The 21,956-nt window shown below is 41.8% G+C and overlaps 1 protein-coding gene across 9 annotated transcripts in view; it reads left to right on the forward strand.

The window, feature by feature from the left end:
• Window positions 1-21,956, forward strand: part of kcnt1b (potassium sodium-activated channel subfamily T member 1b) — a 412,195-nt gene that overhangs the window by 268,246 nt on the left and 121,993 nt on the right. The gene's annotated exons all lie outside the window — the stretch shown is intronic.

Below are 21,956 nucleotides of genomic sequence, written 5' to 3' on the forward strand. Positions count from 1 at the left end.
CTAGCATCCACCTTTTCAAAGCCATGTATTATTTTGTACGTCTCTATTAGATCTCCCCTTAATCTTCTAAACTCCAACGAATACAATCCCAGTATCCTCAGCCGTTCCTCATATGCTAGACCTGTCATTCCAGGGATCATCCGTGTGAATCTCCGCTGGACACGTTCCAGTGCCAGTATGTCCTTCCTGAGGTGTGGGGACCAAAACTGGACACAGTACTCCAAATGGGGCCTAACCAGAGCTTTATAATTTCTTCAGCCAGAGGGTGGGGACTCTGTGGAACTCATTGCCAGGGGAGGCTGTGGAGGCAAGTCATAGAGAATATTTATGACCGAGACAGGTTCTTGATGAGTAAGGGGATCCAAGGTTATGGGGAGAAGGCAGGAGAATGGGGTTGAGAAACATATCAGCCATGATTGAATAGTGGAACAGACTCAATGGGGCAAATGGCTGAATTCTGCTCCTATATCTTACAGTCTTATGAACTACTCACTGGATTTATAATGCAGACATTGTTTATGCCAATTTACCTGACAGTGGTCTTATCATCTCGTTGATCCTAAAATCCCACTGCAGTACTAACCGAGGAGTCAATAAAAACTTCTCAACCCAGTATGAGCTTTGAGGTCACTTCAATTAATGTATTCCCATGCAATACTAATTTCCCGCTCAATTGATCAATCATTTAAAGCAGAGCAATGTATACTAACAGCAAATTATCAACAAATGAAATATTTATAATCCCTCTGTGAGTCAGAGAAGCTTGGAATGTTATGAGCAGGAGCAGTGCAGATTAATTCCATTGGCACTAACTTGCTGTTACAAAATGAATGTACAACTGGGAACGCCGAGCAGCCCAGCACAATATATACAAAGTCTCCTGCTTTAATATATTTCCAAACGCAGTAAAGAATTGCTGATTATTACAAACACGTTGTAATTGACTTCAAAGCAACCACCTTATCAGTGAGAAAATCTCAGCTCTTTCAATTCTGTCTCTTCCACGGTTGTCAGCGTTTTGTCAGATGAATTGGGAAAACGTTCAGGAGAGTTCTCCAGGGGCCGACAGCGAGCACTGGCCAGTGTTTGCCAACATCCACCTCCTCCCCACCCCCCCAAAAAAAGTTGCCTGTGTGAGTCATGGGTCAATGGTGTTCCTTTTTCACTGACGCAGCACAAATCAAAGCCAATTTGCTACTGGCCTTGCAATGGGGAGTCCACATAATCTGCATAGCTTCCAGACTGAGAGCTAGCTCTCATACCTGCTTAAAGACAAAATATCGCCGATGCTGGGATTCTGAAACAAATGCAGGAACCCTGGAGAAACTCTAGCAGCATCCATGGAAAGAGAAACACAGTCAACATTTCAAGTCTGATATGAATCTTCTTTCGAAAGAACTTCGGAACTCTGATGAAGAATCATTCCAGACTCGAAACATTAAAGCTGTTTCTCTCTTCACAAAATGATACCTGACATGTTGAGATTCTCTTGCATTCTCTGTGTTTGTCCAGTATCTTCTTGTTTTATTAAAGTCTGTCTTCAATGGAAACCAGCAAACAACAATAACTTATATTTGTATAGCACCTTTCACATAACAAAACATCCTCATGCACTTTGAAACCAAAATATGAGGCTAAGATATGAGGTCAGATAACCAGCTGTTTGGTGAAGTAAGTAGATGTTAAGGAGTGACTCAAAGAGATGGAGAGAATACTCCAGAGCTTGAGACCTCAGCAGCTAAAACCGTGGCCACCAATGGTGTGATTAAAATTAGGGATACACAAGGCCAGGATTAGAGATGTCCAAAGATATCTGAGGGTTATAGAGCTGGAAGAGTCTACAGAGATAGGGATGGAGAGGTTTGAAGACAAGGTTGAGAATCTTAAAGTCAGAATTTGGTTTCACTTGGACCTAATGTGGTTGGCCAGCACTAGGGTGTTAGTTGAACAAGACCTGCTGTGAGTTAAAACATGTCCACAAAGGTTTTGGTTGATCTATAGGGTACAAGAGATTCCTGATGAAGGGTTTTTGCCTGAGACGTTGATTCTCCTGCTTCTCGGATGCTGCCTGACCTGCTGTGCTTTTCCAGCAACACACTCTCGACTCTAATCTCCAGCATCTGCAGTCCTCACTTTCGCCTGCAGAATGTGAGACAACTCAGGAGTGCATTGGATTAGTCAAATCTTGAGGTAATGAAAATGGAGACATTCAGAAGGTCGGGCAGCATCTATGGAGATGGTAGTTCATGGATTGAGTTTTCCCATGGGTTTTGGGTTTCTGTGTCAGGAACTAAAAAGGGTCCTGAGGCAGTACTAAGCAGAAGCAAGACCAACTCAACAATCACCCAAGGAAAGGTTTCCTAATCAGCTGTCCCCAGTCTTGCCATCCAAATCAACCCGACTTGAAATGTATCCAATGATCTTTTGCTGATTAGAAACGCAAAGGACAAAATTGTGATTGATATTATTTGGGTGATATGGGTGTGATTTAGGAACCAACATACACTCTTAACATGCTGGGTATTAATACTAATCAGAAACTTAATTGGACCATTTACGTAAATATGTTGATCCTACAGGGGGCGAGAGGCTGGAAATTCAGCAGAAAGTGACTCACCATCAGCCAACATCCACAACACACATGTCAGGGGTCTGATGAATAGTGTCCACTTCCCTGGTTGAGCGCTGCCCCCATAACACTGAGGAAGGTTGAAGCCATCCAGGGCAAAGCAGCTAGCTTGATTGGCACCCCATCCACCAACTTCAACACTGATCCCCTCCAACACCAGAACAGTGTGTACAACCTACAAGATGCACTTCCTCAATTCCTCAAGCCTTCTTTGACAGCACTCTCCTAACCTGCGACAACTAGGAGGACAACAGATACAGGAGAGCCACCACTTGCAAGTTCCCCTCCGAGCCGCTCACCATTCTGACATGGGACTGTTGTTTTGTCCCTTCTGGGTCAAAATCTTTGAATTCCCTTCCTTGCAGCATTGTAGATGTAGTTACACCACACAGAGTGCAATTCTTCAAGAGGGTGACGCACCACCGCTTTCTCAAGGGCAGTTAAGATGCAGCTAGAAACTGCCCGAGATGACCACATTCTGTGAAAGATTAATTTTGAAATGTTTGTTTCGTGGGTCAAACTCCAGAATGTTAGGTGGTATTGCATCACCACTTCTTACGCACTGCTCCTGGTGGGCAGTTTTATCGATATCAACAAAAGCAATTATGGGACCGAAAACCAATTAGACACTAGCTATTTTTTGCTGCATACCCCAATAAACATTTCTGTCATATTGCGTCAGAAAAGCAACCTTGTTTCTTTGTACATGATTTGATGACAGTGTTGAAAATGCCACATCCATTTGTAGAGCACTTCCTCTCCCTGCAGGAGCAAGAGTGCTCTCTTAAGTGCTAAGGTAGATATGAGCGGCAGTACTTTATATCTGATGACTCATATTGCACTGCTGTCAATAACTGTGAAAGGAATGCCATGGGATGTCCACATCAGAGGTTTGTAACACAGCCTGAACTAGAGTGTTTATACAGTCCATCTGATGATAAGACCTGCACCTCTCCCTTGTGTTACACATTGGGATTATTACTTCTTGATTCAAAAGTGAGCATGATGGGGAAAGAGGGGAAGAATGTTAGCTTGCAATTTGAACTTTAATTGGAACTTTTGCTATTCATGAATTTAGACGGGATGTGAGGTAAACCTTTTATTCACCCAGAGGATGATAGGTATCTGGAATTCACTGGCTGTAAGTGTGGGAGAGGCAGAAACCCTCATCATATTTAACATGTATTTAGATGTGTCATTGCGATGCCAGGGCATATAATACTATCAAGCCAAGGGCTGGATAATGGGATAAAATAGGTAGGTGATTGCTTTTGACCAGTGCAGATTTGATGGGCTGAAGGGCCTTTCCCTGCCCTGCATTTCTCAATGACTCTATGACCCTAACTCCTGCCAAGCTGGAAATGTAATTGTGAAGTCGTTTATCATATCAGCAACTGGTGGGTCTCTAGTTTGTCACACAGTGGAGGTCCTTGCATGAATATCACCACACACCTGCGACCCTTGACCTTTACTGTTATTCCCAGAGAGTGTAGAACCTGTGAAATTCTGTGCCAGAGAAAGCAGTTGAGGCCAAACCATTGAACGTTTTCAAGAAGTTCAGTCCAGTTCTTGGGGCGAAAGGAATCGAAGGATATTGGGAGTAAACGGGAACAGTGTACTGAGACAGATGGTGGAGTGGGCTTGATGGGCTGAATGGCCTACTCCTGTTCCTATATTCTGTTTCCCCTTGTATCCCCAGCCTGGTATCCCACCCATAGCCACAGGACAGAGCCCTTTGAGAGAGAAAGGGGAGGGGAGCATTGGAGACGGAAAGAGAGAGGAGTTGAGGAAGCTGGGATAGGAAGCATGAGGAAGAGAGGAGCGGTGAGGTGGAGTGGAGTGATATGAGGATATGGAAAGAAGTTGCAAGGATAGATATGGAGAGAGCAATGAAAGGAGGCAGGGAGGGAAACTGGTGAGAGCTCATGATTCTTGATGGTGATGGACATGGGGGTGTTAACTGTATCATTCCAGAATTTCCAGATACCCATCTTTGAAAGAGGAAAGGTAAGGGCTTATTGACGAAGAAAGGTTGAACAAGCCTTTTTAATGGAGTTTGGCAGAATGGGAGCTGATCTTATTGAAATACAATGTTTGTGAGAAGATTTGTAGCTCGGGTGCTCGTTGTTGTGGTTCTGTTCGCCGAGCTGGGAATTTGTGTTGCAGACGTTTCGTCCCCTGTCTAGGTGACATCCTCAGTGCTTGGAAGACTCCTGAGAAGCGCTTCTGTGATGTTTCCTTCGGCATTTGTAGTGGTTTGTCTCCACCGCTTCTGGTTGTCAGTTGCAGCTGTCCGCTGCAGTGGCCAGTATATTGGGTCCAGGTCCAGATACCAATACCTACCAAAAGAGGGAGTTTGACCCCACCCCACAGCTCACCAATAGGATAAACAACACACTGAGGAACCTGCAAAAAAACGGACAGATAACCAGGTCTGACCTACAGAGAATGAAACCTGAAAGCAACAACACTCCCAGATTCTATGGACTACCTAAAGTGCACAAACCAGACATCCCACTTAGACCCATCGTATCACTACCAGGGACACCATCACACAAACTGGCTAAAGAACTACAGCAGAAACTGAAACACCTGATCAGCGGATCTAGACACTCGATACAGTCAACACAGGAATTCTTGGACATCGTCAGAAATATACACATAGACAAGGAAGAAACGATGGTCTCATTTGATGTAATGGCACTGTTCACCTCTATCGACAAAACCCTAGCCAGAGAAACAATAGCCAACCCGCTGGACATACAGAACTGACAACAAGACAGGAACCTATCAACAAAGACGGCATACTCAAACTACTGGACCTGTGCCTCACAACACACTTCACATTCAACAACCAAATATATGAACAAATCAACAGCACACCCATGGGCTCACCCATCTCTGGACTCATAGCAGAAGCGGTAATGCAAGGATTAGAACAAACAAACAGTCTTACCGCAAATTCAACCCAAACTCTGGGTCAGATATGTGGATGACACCTTTGTAATCATTAAAAACACAGAAATAGAGAACACACACCGGATCATCAACGCCACACTCACAGGAATCCGATTCACTAGAGAGGAAGAAAAGGACAACCAACTCCCATTCCTAGAAGTGATGGTACAGAGAACACCGAACGGAGAATTCACCACAAAGGTTTACAGGAAAGCCACACACACAGACCAAGTCCTAAACTACGAAAGCAACCACCCCAACACACACAAAACAAGTTGCATCGAGACACTATTCAAAAGGGCCAAAACACACTGCAGTAACACCAGAACTACAAAAAGAGGAAGACGAACATCTATACAATGTATTCACCAAAAACGGATACCCCCACAATTTCATCAACAGATGCCTAAGGGAAAGACAACTGAATGAGGGCATGCCACAACCCAAAGGACTAGCCACACTACCATACATCAAGAGCATTTCCGAACTGACAGCCAGACTACTGCGACCACTAGGACTCATAACAGGACACAAACCAACAGCCAGTCTCAGACAACAACTCACCAGAACGAAGGACCCGATACCCAACATGAGCAAAACCAATGTAGTGTACAAACTCCCATGCAAGAACTGCACAAAACACTACATAGGACAAACAGGAAGACAGCTAACGATCCGCATCCATGAACACCAACTAGCCACGAAACGACACGACCAGCTATCCTTAGTAGCCACACACGCAGATGACAGGCAACATGAGTTCGACTGGGACAACACTACTATTTTAGGACAAGCCAAATAGAGAACAGCCAGGGGATTCCTAGAGGCATGGCACTCATCCACAGATTCAATCAACAAACACATCAACCTGGACCCAATATACCGACCACTGCAACGGACAGCTGGAACTGACAACTGGAAGCGGCAGAGACAAGCCACTATAAATGCCAGAGGAAACATCACAGAAGCTCTTCACAGGAGGCTCCCAAGCACTGAGGATGAAATACAATCCTGAGGGGTCTTATTAGAATGGATGTTTTTTTAAAATTTATTCACTAATAGGACATTGGCGTCACTGGCTGGCCCAACTTGCCTTTCAGAAGGTGGTGGTGAGCTACCTTCTTGAACTGCTGCAGTCCTGTAGGTTGTCTCACAATGTCCTGAGGGCAGGAATTCCAGGATTTTGACCCAGCGACTCTGAAGGAACGGCAGTATATTTCCAAGTCAGGATGATGAGTTTCTTGGAAGGGAACTTGCAGGTGGTGGTGTGCCCATTTTTCTGTTGTCATTGTCCTTCTAGATGGAAGTGGTCATGGGTTTAGAAGGTGCTGCCTGAGCAATCTCGATAAAGTTCTACAGCGCATCTTGTAGATATTACATTCTGCTGCTCCTGAGCATCGGTGTTAGAGGGAGTGGATCGTTTGTGGACGTGGCCCAATTGAACAGGCTGCTTTGTCCTGGATGGTGTGAAGCTTCTTAAGTGTTGTTGGGGCTGCACCCATCCAGGCAACTGGGGAGTATTCCATCACACTGGGAGGATGCTACCTCTTGTGAGGGAGACCAGAGCGATGTGATGTCCCTTTTAAGACAGAGATGAGGAGAATTTTATTTCTGTCAGAGGGTCTCTGTGCCTGAGGAATTCTCTTGCCCAGAGGGCAGTGGAGGTTGCTTCTTTACATTACTGAGTCTGGGTTAAATGGATTTTGATTGTCAACTGAGTCAAGGAGTTATCAACTGGAGACAGGAGAGTGAAGTGGAGAGCACGGCCAAATCAATCCTGATCTTACTGAATGGACAGTCAGACTTGGAAACTAGAGTGGCTTGAATCTGCTGCTATGTTCTACGTTCTTATGTACAACAACATATCCTAGCCCGAAAATAGACAAGTGACAGTTCTCATTACAGATTTGAAGCATATTCCCAAGTGTTGTGCAATTTATAAATTGATAAAATAGCTTTTTAAATAGCAGTTGTAAGTATACATGTTTCGATCTAACCTCACCCTTGTCAAGGACCATTAGAAATTTCTGTCAGAATAAGTGAATGCAATTTTCAAAACAATGTATAGGTAAGAATAGATTAGTCACTTCAGCATCAGCTGAGAAGCTGTAATTACTCCATCCTATTTATTATGAGCCCTATTTGAGACTTGATCTGCGCTAATTTAAGTCAGAATTATAGATTTTATTCAGAAACTTCAAAGTTTATCGAACACGTTAAGAATTCACTGAACAATTCAAAGAGAAAAAATAATTGCCAGGTTTTGTTTGAGAGAAGGGTGCACTCTTAGACTCAGCCATGTACAGCTAGGTTTTAACCTTTTGTTATCCAAACAGTTGCTGTAAGTATAAGTGATTAACTGTTGGCCAAGGTAACTGAGCGTGTGAAACTCAGAATAACTGAAGAAGTAGAGTACATGTTCTTATCAGTAAGAACAGAAATAAATAGAGGAAGGGCTGAGATGGATGATAAATTAGAGTGGGTGAAATCAATGCGTAAATCAGATAAATAAAAGGAAAATAAAGTGAGGAATTCAATTTGTATTTAGAGAAACAGAAAAATTAAACAAAAGAAATTAAGGAGAGAAAACTAATTTAAAAACTGACATTTTTAAAAACACCATAAAATTCTCAACTTGAAGGGATGAGATAACGGAATATGAATTGTTCACTTTCAGGGTCAGAGGAAATAAGCAAGAGATAAGATATAAGTAATTATTAGACTTAATTCTCTGACATGGGTTCACTGGGTACTTAATACATGACTACAGCAATTTCATGAAGCGTACAGGGAGGTTCAGGGCAAGATGTCATCTTTGAGAATATAACTGGGAAGCTGCAAAACTGGCCCTAAAGATTTAGGAGCATCTTTCCTACATCACAAGTTGTTGGTTGAAGTTAGATCTAAATAATGGCATGCCTCAATCATTTTTTAAACAAAATTTGCTATTAAAAACTCCTAATAAAACACTTATTTTGTTTAGTTTGAACTACTGCAACTTATTCCAATTATAGGGGTACAGCACCTTTCGCATCCTCAGCACCACCCAAACCATTTTACAGCTTGTGGGATACTTTTGATGCTCTCTTGTAATGATGAGACGTGACAGCAGTAAGCTTGCACAATGTGATGCTGACCAACGTTATGATTCCAGACTAGAGCACTGAATTTAGGTTAAGTTCTGGCTTTGAGCCTGTAACTTTATAAAAAGTTGCCAAAGTGTAAGATCCCAGGTACTTACTAAGAAAATAATGCCACAAGTTTCCCTGGTTTTGAACAAACAATGATAATCTTCACGATGCAAAGTTAGCACACTATGCACTTCGCACAGTAATGGAATCAGTAATGTATGTAGATGTTACATTATAACATCCAATTACAATTAACCTGAGGTAATTACGGTAACAAGAACAAAGTGCATATCAAATAGAAAATGTGATCAAGACAGGTTCTGCAGATTCCTCACAATGCCTGAGAGTGGTTTTGGACACTGAAGGTCACTAAATCTCATTAAAACTTTGCAAGGAATTCCAATTCTTCACTATTGAAGACTTTGCTTTGGTTCCTCAAAAAGCTATTCTATTGTGGACCAGCTCAATAATTGCACAGATTCTGACAGCTCACTCTCTCAGTTGGGATTGTAATCCCCTGGATTCTGGAGACTCCATCACCTCCTGACAGCTAACCAAGCCAGCTAACTTCACCAAGGTGGGACTGCCTCTGTGCTTCTCTGAACTCCAATCTTACTCAGTTGCAAATTCTGCTGTGGGCTTTCCTTACTCTCGCTCCCAGCTTCACTGAACTTGTTAACCGCACAGAGTTTTGTCTGATTCTTCAAACCTCCCATGGCTTTTCCTGAGCCCTAACCCCAATCCCTAGCTGCACTTATTGGATTTGTGTATTTCTCAGGAGTACAAGTGTCTGCTACAGCAGGACCTTTTTGAGGTGGAATTTCCACTTCCTTCTCCTAAGTGCCTGGCTGCTCCACAGGATGAAGTCAGTAACTTTGTCTTTGGATTGCCTCCATTTAACAGACTGTTAACCTTTAAACCATTCTGACTGTCCCTTGAACTGTTTTGAGTAACCTATTGCAAACTCAACAAACCTTGTTTCTCAGCAATATTGGATGTGACTACTCTAAACAGAAACATTCGGGGTAGACGTGACTTATTTCTCTTCCCTTCCCTTTCCAGACCCTAATCTTGCCTTATCTTCTATTTACTTCAATTTTCATATTTCTGGTGGGATCCTAACAGGAATGACGTCCTATCTGATGGGGGTTGGAAGATTCTGGATATGGTTGTGCTGACCTTGGGAGCATATAACAGCAGATCAAAGCCACCTTCAGGAAAGTTGAAGAGGAGGGCCACTTATTTTTAACTGTTAAGGTTCCCTTTAACCAAAATGTAATCACTTTGTAGCAGGTGCAGGACAAACAATGCTCCATTGTCAGTGATTTCCTCCAATTGTAACGGCAGTAACTTGGTGGTATCCTTTATGTTCTGGTAACAATGACTGGGAGCGAGATATCTGACATAATATCATCTCAGCTCTCTAAGCTAAAACAAAAATAAAATGTCTGCACCTGCAATAAAAGTATAAAACTCACCTCTACGCATCTATAGATTGAAGATATTCAAATTCTGCATTTGCAACTGAGCTATTTCTTCTCAAGTTCTCACATTTGTCCTTACTAAGGTGAGGGAAATTCTGCTGAAAGACAGAATCCTTATGCCCTCTTTATGAAGTAGCGAATAATGCTATTTTGGATACAATAGAATCAACAAATTGTTGACTATAAGTAGGCATGTTTTCTCGCAGTGGTTTATGACTGGAGTGATCACCTTCACACTTGGATTTCCAGTCATTGGTCATTCCTCTAAAGCAGAGCACATAATCCTAGAAGACAGTGAAGTCTGAAGATGCTGGAGATCTGAGTTGAGAGTGTCTTGCTGGAAAAGCTAAAACCAGTCACAATTTTAAAATATAGGATGATGGAAGATGGAATCTTGATTTGTGCAGGGTTACTGAAGCATTATCTACATATCCTCAATTTTTAAAAAATTCATTCACGGGATGAGGGCATGACTGGTCAGGCAGCACTTATTGCCCATCCATAATCACCCAGGGGGCAGTTAAGAGTCAACCACATTGCTGTGGGTCTGGAATCACATGTAGGCCAGACCAGGAAAGGAAAGCAGTTTCCTTCCCTGAAGGGCATAAGTGTACCAGATGGGTTTTTCCAACAATGGATTCACAGTCATTATTAGATTCTTAATTCCAGATTTTTATTGAATTCAAGTTTCACTGTCGGCCATAGTGGAATTGAACCTGGGTCACCCGAACATTACCTGGGATCTCTGGAATAACAGTCCAGAGAGTAATACCACTAGGCCACCACCTCTCCTAATTGTAATATATAAGGTAAAGTAACCATAGTCCCGTGCTCTCATTCAAGAAAGAATCAATGGTTTAATCCAAGGGTCACTGTGCCCAAGGTGAGGGATGAGGACAAGGTGGGATTTCCATGGCGACCTGAGCCAGTGCAGGAATTAAACCCACACTTTTTGGATCACTCTGCATCACGAACCAGCCGTCCAGCCAACTGAGCTACCCAATCCCTAGGTGTGCAGGTTATTGTTTTGTAAAATGTATTCGAAATGCGTTCTCTTGAGATTACGGAATAGTGGCAATGAAATTTGTTTATTTTATGTGAGTGCGCACAATATGTTTTGTATAATTGTGTCAAACAATTTTCTGTTCGCAATCTGGGAACTAAACTTGAATGACATGACAGTTGTCGGGTCACTTACGATCAAACTGAATCTAAAGCTAGTTGGTTTCTGTCACAAGCTGCTGGTCACTGCTGGAGAAATAAAAAAGGGATGATCAACTTATTGGGATTGTATTATAGATTCCCCCAATAGTCAGAAAGAAATTGAGAAGCAAATTTATAAGGAGATCTCAGCTATCTGTAAGAATAATAGAACAGTTATGGTAGGGATTTTAACTTTCCAAACTTAGACTGGGACTGCCATAATGTTAAAGGTTTAGATGGAGAGGAATTCGTTAAGTGTGTACAAGAAAATTTTCTGATTCAGTATTCACCAGAGAAGGTGCAAAACTTGACCTACTCTTGGGAAATAAGGCAGGGCAGGTGACTGAGGTGTCAGTGGGGGAGCACTTTGGGGCCAGCGACCATAATTCTATTAAGATTTAAAATAATGATGGAAAAGGATAGACCAGATATAAAAGTTGAAGTTCTAAATTGGAGGAAGGCCAATTGTGATGGTATTAGGCAAGAACTTTCAAAAGCCGATTGGCGGCAAATGTTCGCAGGTAAAGGGACGGCTGGAAAATGGGAAGCCTTCAGGAATGAGATGACGAGAATCCAGAGAAAGGATATTCCTTTTAGGGTGAAAGGAAAGGCTGGTAGGTATAGGGAATGCTGGATGACTAAAGAAATTGAGGCTTTGGTTAAAAAAAAGAATGAAGCATATGTAAGGTATAGGCAGGATAGATCGAGTGAATCCTTAGAAGAGTATAAAGGCAGTAGGAGTATACTTAAGAGGGAAATCAGGAGGGAAAAAAGGGGACATGAGATAGCTTTGGCAAATAGAGTTGAGGAGAATCTAAAGGGCTTTTACAAATACATTTAAGGACAAAAGGGTAACTAGGGCGAGAATAGGGCCCCTCAAAGATCAGCAAGGCGGCCTTTGTGTGGAGCCGCAGGAGATAGGGGAGATACTAAATGAGTATTTTGCATCAGTATTTACTGTGGAAAAGGACATGGAAGATATAGAATGTAGGGAAATAGATGGTGACATCTTGAAAAACATCCATATTACAGAGGAGCAAGTGCTGCATGTCTTGAAATGCATGAAAGTGGATAAATCCTCAGGACCTGATCAGGTGTACTCTAGAACTCTGTGGGAAGCGAGGGAATAGACAATAGACAATAGGTGCAGGAGTAGGCCATTCTGCCCTTCGAACCTGCACCACCATTCATTATGATCATGGCTAATCATCCTCAATCAGTACCCTGTTCCTGCCTTATCTCCATAATCTTTGATTCCACTAACCTTGAGAGCTCTATCCAACTCTTTCTTAAATGAATCCAAAGACTGGGCTTCCACTGCCTCTGGGGCAGAGCATTCCACACACCCACCACTCTCTGGGTGAAGAAGTTTCTCCTCATCTCTGTCCTAAATGGCCAACCCCTTATTTTTAAGCTGTGTCCTCTGGTTCAGGACTCACCTTTTAGTGGAAACATGTTTCCTGCCTGCAGAGTGTCCAATCCTTTAATAATCTTATACGGCTCAATCAGATACCCTCTCAGTCTTCTAAACTCAAGGGTATACAAGCCCAGTCACTCCAATCTTTCAACATAAGATAGTCCCACCATTCCAGGAATTGACCTCTTGAACCTACGCTGCACTCCCTCAATAGACAGAATGTCCTTCCTCAAATTTGGAGACCAGAACTGCACACAATATTCCAGGTGCAGTCTCACCAGGGCCCTGTACAGCTGCAGAAGAACCTCTTTGCTTCTATACTCAATCCCTCTTGTTATGAAGGCCAGCATGCTATTAGCCTTCTTCACTACCTGCTGTACCTGCATGCTTACCTTCATTGACTGGTATACAAGAACACCCAGATCTCTTTGTACTGCCCCTTTACCTAACTTGACTCCATTTAGGTAGTAAGCTGCCTTCCTGTTCTTGCCACCAAAGTGGATAATCATACATTTATCCACATTAAACTGCATCTGCCATGCATCTGTCCACTGACCTAACTTGTCCAGGTCACCCTGTAATCTCCTAACATGCTCCTCACATTTCACCCTGCCACCCAGCTTTGTACCATCAGCAAATTTGCTAATGTTACTATTAATACCATCTTCTATATCATTAATATATATTGTAAAAAGCTGCGGTCCCAGCACTGATCCCTGCGGTACCCCACTGGCCGCTGCCTGCCATTCTGAAATGGAGCCGTTTATCACTACTTTTTATTTCCTGCCAGTCAACCAATTTTCAATCCAAGTCAGTACTTTGCCCCCAATACCATGCGCCCTAATTTTGCTCACTAACCTCCTATGTGGGACTTTATCAAAGGCTTTCTGAAAGTCCAGGTACACTACATCCACTGGATCTCCCTTGTCCATCTTCAGAGTTACATCCTCAAAAAATTCCAGAAGATTGATGGGCCTCTTACTGAGTTATTTGCATCATTAATAGTCACAGGTGAGGTGCCAGAAGACTCGAAGTTGGCTAACGTGATGCTACTGTTTAAGAAAGTTAGTAAGGACAAGCCAGGGAACTATAGACCAGTGAGCCTGATGTTGGAGGGAATCCTGAGGGGCAGGATGTACATGTATTTGGAAAGGCAAGGACTGATTAGGGATAGTCAACATGGCTTTGTGTGTGAGGAATCATGTCACAAACTTGATTGAGTTTTTTGAAGAAGTAACAAAGAGGATTGATGAGGGCAGAACGGTGGACGTGATCTATATAGACTTCAGTAAGGCAAGATTCCCCATGGGAGACTGGTGAGCAAGGTTAGATCTCACGGAATACAGGGAGAACTAGCCATTTGGATACAGAACTGGCTCAAAGGTAGAAGACAGAGGGTGGTGGTGGAGGGTTGTTTTTCAGACTGGAGGCCTGTGACCAGTGGAGTGCCACAAGGATTGGTGCTGTGTCCACTATTTTTCACCATTTATATAGATATGAGCATAAAAGGTATAGTTAGTAAGTTTGCAGATGACACCAAAATTAGAGGAGTAGTAGACAGCGAAGAGGGTTATCTTAGATTACAACAGGAACTTGATCAGATGGGGCAATGAGCCGAGAAGTGGCAGATGGAGTTTAATTTAGGTAAATGTGAGGTGCTGCATTTTGGGAAAGCAAATCTTAGCAAGACTTATACACTTAATGGTAAGGTCCAAGGGAGTGTTGCTGAACAAAGAGACCTTGAAGTGCAGGTTCATAGCTCCTTGAAAGTGGAGTCGCAGGTAGGTAGGATGGTGAAAAAGGCGTTTGGTATGCTTTCCTTTATTTGTCAGAGGATTGAGTACAGGAGTTGGGAGGTCATGTTGCAGCTGTACAGGACATTGGTTAGGCTACTGTTGGAATATTGCGTGCAATTCTGGTCTTCTTCCTATTGGAAAGATATTGTGAAATTGAAAGGGTTCAGAAAAGATTTATAAGGATGTTACCAGAGTTGGAGGATTTGTGCTATAGGGAGAGGTTGAATAGGTTAGTGCTGTTTTCCCTGGAGTGTCGGAGGCTGAGGGGTGACCTTTTAGAGGTTTATAAAATCATGAGGGGCATGGATAGGATAAATAGACAAAGTCTTTTCCCTGGGGTGGGGTAGTCCAGAACTAGAGGGCATAGGTTTAGGGTGAGAGGAAAAAGATATAAAAGAGACCTAAGGGGCAACCTTTTCACGCAGGAGGTGGTGGGTGTATGGAATGAACTGCCAGAGGAAGTGGTGGAGGCTAGTACAGTTGTAACATTTAAGAGGCATTTGGATGGGTATATGCCAGGTACTGGCAAGTGGAATTAGATTGGGTTGGGATATCTGGTCAGCATGGACGAGTTGGACTAAAGGATCTGTTTCGATGTTGTACATCTCTATGCTCTTTTATTATAGCAAAGGAGAAAGAAACCAAGAGACAGCTCATGCAGATTGACATTAAACCTACTTGGCTATCAGTTGCTTCCCCATCCAATCCATCCCCCTTTGGAATGTGGTCTATCAATTTGGCCCCCATTGAGAGTTGGCCAGATACGCTGAATTTGGAGCCAAGCTGATTTCACTAGAATGTGAGCACACTGTTTGCATTCATAAATGTTGATGGACATACAACGTTAAAGGAATAAAAGTTTACAGGTTTAGTGTAAAATTAGATTTTTTGAATGGGTAGACATGTATAATTTTACTGTAAACTAAATAATTGCAGTTCCATGCCAAATGTATATCACTTATCACAATCGAAGAGAATCCCTGTATAAATAAGTTGGACAGTTTTTATTGAATCTCTACTCAGTCTAAAAATTTAACTTATAAAATGTATTTAATAAAGGTTTAAATAAAGGATAGTAGTGAGTACCATCTCGTATTATGACGATCTCCACAGAGACTTTTAAAAAGGAAATGTGAATTCTCAATGAATAATTTAAAGGAGTTATACATCAAGGTTTTAAGCTCTTAAAACTTTGACTGAAACAAACTGAAAGCAACCAAACAGCAGTTCATAGATAATGTGGTCAACTAAATTATAGAAAAACTTCCCCTGTTTAATCTTGGCCGTGGACAAAAATCTCCCTCTACAGTTATTCTTTACTCTGCCCTCCAGGAGACACTACTCTTCCTGAACGGGTCCAATCTGATACTTAGCACCTGATGGTTTGCTTCTATCTCTGTCACTTTCCAATTGGATAACGTCCATTGCCCAAGATGGTTTTCGTGGTGTGGTTACCTCCAGCGTCCTTCCTCCAGTAAAATGTCAGCACATTTTCCAGCTTTGTTTTAACCTTCATGATCTTGACCTCTTTATTCTGAGTGAGAGCTCTCACCTGCATATTGTGTAGAAAATAGAGATTCTCTACCTCTGTCACCCTTTTCTCTGTCTGTCTGTCTGTCAGTCTCTCTGTCACTCTGCTGCTCTCCCTCTTGTACTTCCTAAGGCTGAAATTCAGTGCTAATTCTAGGAAAAGCTGTAACCCAATCCTATTGGCATCCCATGGACTCCTGCCCTCCCAGAATACCTCTCTTTCGCAACATGAATCAGACAGCCTTGTATCCAGGTAGAAATAATAATAAGCTGTCTACTGGCCTCTGAATTCTATTCTATCTTGAAAATAGATTAGCAGTTTTAAGTATAACCATTTACAAAACCTAACATTCCTGGGATTGGAGGGAAACAATTTATACACCATTAGCAGAAATGCCTTGCTCATTTTTTAAATAAAAGTGCATGTCTTGCTCATTTTTCCTAATAAATCAACCTTGGCCAATGTTAACCTTTAACAATTGAGCCACCCAAGCCTGTATTCAGACCACATTAGTCCTCTATTTTATATTAAATTGAAAAGATTATTTTTCTTATTCATTCACGTGATGAGGGCACGCCAGCATGTGTTGCCCATCCCTAATTGCCCAGAGGGCAGTTAAGTCAGCCACACTGTAGTGGGTCTGGAGTCACATGTAGGCCAGACCAGGTAAGGATGGCAGATTGCTTCCCTAAAGGGCATTTGTAAACCAATGGGTTTTTCCCCAACAATCGACTAAGTGCATGGTCATCATTAAACTCTTAATTCCTGATTTTGAATGAACATAGAACATTACAGTGCGGTACAGGCCCTTTGGCTCTCGATGTTGTACCGACCTGTGGAATCAATCTGAAGCCTATTTGTCGTACACTATTCTATTTCAATCCATATGTATATCCAATGACCATTTAAATGCCCTTACATTTGGTGAGTCTACACCCCTAACACTCTCTGAGTAAAGAAACTACTTCTGACATCTGTCCTATATCTATCACCCCTCAATTTAAAGCTATATCCCCTTGTGCTAGCCATCACCATCCAAGGAAAAAGGCTCTCATTGTGCACCCTATCTAACCCTCTGATTATCTTGAATGTCTCAATAAAGTCACATCTCAACCTTCTTCTCTCTCAGGAAAATAGCCTCAAGTCCCTCAGTTTCTCCTCATAAGACCTTCCCTCCATACCAGGCAACTTCCTCGTAAATCTCCTTTGACCCCTTTCCAGAGCGTCCAAATCCTTTCTATTATGCTGTGACCAGAACTGTTCGCAATATTCCAAGTGCGGCCGCACCAGAGTTTTGTACAGCTGCAGCATAACCTCATGGTTCCAGAACTCAATCCCTCTACCAATAAAAGCTAATACACCAAATGCCATCTTAACAACTCTATCAACCTGGATGGCAAATTTCAGGGATCTATGCACATGGACACCAAGATCTCTCTGCTCATCTGCACTACCAAAAATCTTGCCATTAGTCCAGTACTCTTTATTCCTGTTGCTCCTTCCAAAGTGAATCACCTCACACTTTTCTGCACTAAACTCCTTTTGCCACCTCTCAGCCCAGGTCTGCAGCTTATCTATGTCCCTCTGTAACCTGCAACATCTTTCAGCACTATCCACAACTCCATCGACCTTAATATCATCCACAAATTTACTAACTCATCCTTCTACGCCCTCATCTTTGTCATTTAAAAAAATTACAAACGGCAGTGGCCCCAAAACATATCCTTGCAGTACACCACTAGTAACTGAATTCCCGGATGAACATTTCCCATCAACCATCACTGTCTGTCTTCTTTCAGCTAGCCAATTTCTGATCCAAACCACTAAATCACCTCAATTCCATGCCTCTATATTTTGTGCAATAGCTTACCATGGGGAACCTTATCAAATGTCATACTGCAATCCATATACACCATATCAATCGCTTTGCACTCATCCACCTGTTTGATGACCATCTCAAAGAATCCAATAAGGTTTGTGAGGCATGACCTACCTTTCACAAAACCGTGCTGACTATCCCTAATCAACTTATTTCTCTCTAGATAATGATAAATCCTATCTCTTATAACCTTTTTCAACACTTTACCCATGACCGAAGCAAGGCTCACTGGTCGATAATTATCAAGGATGTCTTTATTCCCCTTCTTGAACAAGGGATCAACATTTGCTATCCTCCAGTCTTCTGGCACTATTCCTGTAGACAATGTTAACATAAAGATCAAAGCCAAAGGCTCCACAATCTCCCCCCACCCCGGCTTCCCAGAGAATCCTAGGATAAACCCCATCTGGCCCAGGGGACTTATCACACTTTCCAGAATTGCTAACACCTCTATCTTGTGAACCTCAATCCCATCTAGTCTATTAGCCTGTATCTCAGTATTCTCCTTGACAACATTGTCTTATTCCAGTGTGAATACTGATGAAAAGTATTCATGAGTTCAAATGACATATCTGCTATGGATGAAGGGCTTTTGCCCGAAATGTCGATTTTGCTGCTCGTTGGATGCTGCCTGAACTGCTGTGCTCTTCCAGCACCACTGATCCAGAATCTGGGGTTTCCAGCATCTGCAGTCATTGTTTTTATCATCTGCTATGGCAGGGTCTGAGTCCAGGTCCCCAGAACATTACCTGTGTCTCTGAATTGACAGTCCAACGATAATACCACTAGGCCATTACCTCCCCTTTCCCCTCAAATACTCTGATCTTGTAAAATCTCACTTCTGTAGCATTTAATACTTGGGCACTGGAAGCGAAACCTCCTCTTTGTTTGGCTGATTTGCCAGAATTACCACATCACCAGTTCCCTTTTGTAGCCTTTGTTCTTCAAGTCCAGATTTTGGCTCTTGATATCTAAGTGTCATGACAATGGGCTGCATCTGAAAGAAAATGCAACAAAGCAAGCAGCTCACAAATCTGACCTTAGAGGTCTCTGAAAGCATAGAATGGTTTACAGAAATTGCACTGCAGCATATAATGATTGTACACTGCACAGCAAAATAATAGATTTTCCATAATTTAAATGGATGTGCCTGAAATCCAGATGCAGCATGTGATGATTAACCTTGCTTTTAAAACTCTGTGTTCGAGACAGAGTACTCCAAACGATACCTATCTGTGAAACAATTCAACAGCTTGATGAAGTGATAATATAAATCCCTGTTGCTGGCATTTTCTTGAGACTGAATGGAAAAGTTTTAAGACAACTGCAGAATCTCTTAGGTTTCTTGCTGAAAGATTTTGAGGTGCTGAGGCAATGTCGTCATGCAGATAGTAAAAGAAAACTGGTCTTTTTTTACAAAAACATCGAAACTAGGAGCAAGAGTAGGCCTTTGAGCCTGCCCCACCAGTCAGTCTGATCATGGCTGATCATCCAACTCAGTCTCCTGTTCCTGCCTTCACTCCATTCTCTTTGAACCCATTAACCCTAAGAATTATATAGAACTCATTCTTGAAATAATTCAAATTTTAGACCTCAACCCCATTTTGTGGCAGAGAATGCTACAGGGTCGAATTTTATATTGGTTTTTGATAGGGTCAGGTGTGGAACACATGGTTAGACATCATTAAGTGCATCGAGCTCCCTGTTTTTGAATGTGAAACATGTGAATTTTCTTGTCTGCATTTTGGTTGGGTTAACTGTTACATATCTAGCTGTACTACTCTTCAAATGACACTGACCAACATTTCTCTTGCAACCAACAACACCAGAGGTTAGAGCTAAGGCATACTGCTGTGGTATGACTGTCAGAGAATGGATGCTATGTTTAACTATATGGCAATTATCACTGCACACCTCTTAGAGACAGAGGGAGACATTTTGTCAAAAAGTGATGAGGTGCTATGTAAATACAAGTCGGAAGATTTACCTTGAGCAGAATTATCTGTCATTTTCCAACCCATGTGCGTCATTTCAGCTTCGAAGAAAGCTTTTATAGAACAGAACATTAATTACTGTGAGATTGCTAGAGATGAGTGATTTTTTTTTAACATGGCAGTATAATACCATAGGAAATTTGTAGGTGTTGGTAATTGTGTGGTTGCTATTCATTTCAGAATTCATAATGTATTTCATACTGTTCCACATGGCTTGCCTTGACTGTAAATTCTTCATAATTGTCATAACACTGATTCTAATAGCCCCTAATTGGGAGTTCAGCTTTCTACATTTTCACATTTATATATGTGCCTAATAGAATGACAAGCCTATTTTTGGTGAATCAGAGCTCTTCTTTGCTCTAAATAGTTTGCTTTTGTTTTAATTTCACATTAGGAAGTATCAGTGGTTGTGTTTTAAAATACATTTGGGAGTAGAGTCTGCTTGACTTGTAAGATTCTGTGGAATCCCCAGCTCAAGAATTTTACCAATTAATATAGTATTAGATTTAGGTGGGCATTTCCTTATATTAGTCAAAGAAATTGAGATACAAAATGAAAGAGTAAATGTCTTTGTCAAAATGAGTTAATAACTTCAAATGTATTCATTGGAATATGGAATGTACAGTTAAAAGGACAGACAATGGTCAATATTGGGAAGATCAGGATTGAACACCGGCTGGAGTGACTTTCGTGTCTTTGTTTATTGTGATCATGGGTTCATCACGGTTTTATTACATAATTCAGTCGAGAGTGTGTTATCAGTCATTTAAGCTCATTTGCAACATACTCAGAAAGATGTATCAGTAGGATCAGTGTTTAAGTAGTTCAAAAAAAGAGGTGGCTTAAATGTGAGCAATACAGTCCACAAACTTAGGACATCCTAAAGCTTTTCATTCGAAATGTAGTCCCTTTGAAATGTAGTCACTGTTGTAGTTAGGAAATACAGCAGCCAAACTGCACCAAGCCAACTCTCAGCAAACAGCTTTATGATAATGACTAAATAATCAGTTTTTTTTAATTTTCAGTTAGATTCGATGATAATTGGGACATAGCTGGGTTGGCCATAATTTTTATTTAGGGAATATGATTGACAGGAAGAAAATTATCTAACAGACTCAAAATATTTATAGTATGGCTAGCAATCACAATTTGTTGGTTAGTGGAGCTAAGCAGTGAGACCCAGTTGTTGTTGTGTTGCCATAGTCTTACCAGACCATAGGAGCTACTCTCTTATTAGCAAGAGAAGTGACTGGGAGTGACTTAACCTGAGGGCCACTAGACCTCAGGCAAGTCCTTCATGGTAACCCAAAAACCAGTGATGGGAATCAAACCCATGCGGTTCTCGTAAATCAATGATCCAGCCAACTGAGCTAAACCAATTCCAAAGACCTGGTTGATCTTTATTCAGAGCATGGAACACAGCTCAGGGATGGTAATCTACAATTGGTCGATGATTGCACTGTTGCTGCTACGTACACTGTGTACAGGTAAGATCATGTAATGTAACTGGATTAAGGAAAACAATGCTTCTCTGCAACATGAGCTCATTCCCAGTATCACAGCTGGAACTTAGTCAATGAAATCAATCTGGACTGATAACATTAATAATGGTGACTATGATTACTCTCCTTGGGCATCACGTTTATTGTCTATCCCTAATTATCCTTGTGAAGGCCAATCTTATTGAACTGCTGCGGTCCATATGGTATAAACATCGAAACATGGAATGTAGGAAAAGGAGTAGGTCATTTGGCATCCTCCAGTATTCAGTATGATCATGGCTGATCATTCAACCCTATTCCCACTCTCACCCCATACTCTTTGATCCCCGTAGCTCAAAGAACTATGAACCAGTGGTATCCATTGTGTTTTTAGGGAGGGAGTTTCAGGAAATGCCTCTCATTCAGAAGTGGCTTGGAATTCAGAGATGG

Source organism: Chiloscyllium punctatum, chromosome 49 (genome assembly GCF_047496795.1).
Source record: "Chiloscyllium punctatum isolate Juve2018m chromosome 49, sChiPun1.3, whole genome shotgun sequence".
NCBI classification, from domain to species: domain Eukaryota; kingdom Metazoa; phylum Chordata; class Chondrichthyes; order Orectolobiformes; family Hemiscylliidae; genus Chiloscyllium; species Chiloscyllium punctatum.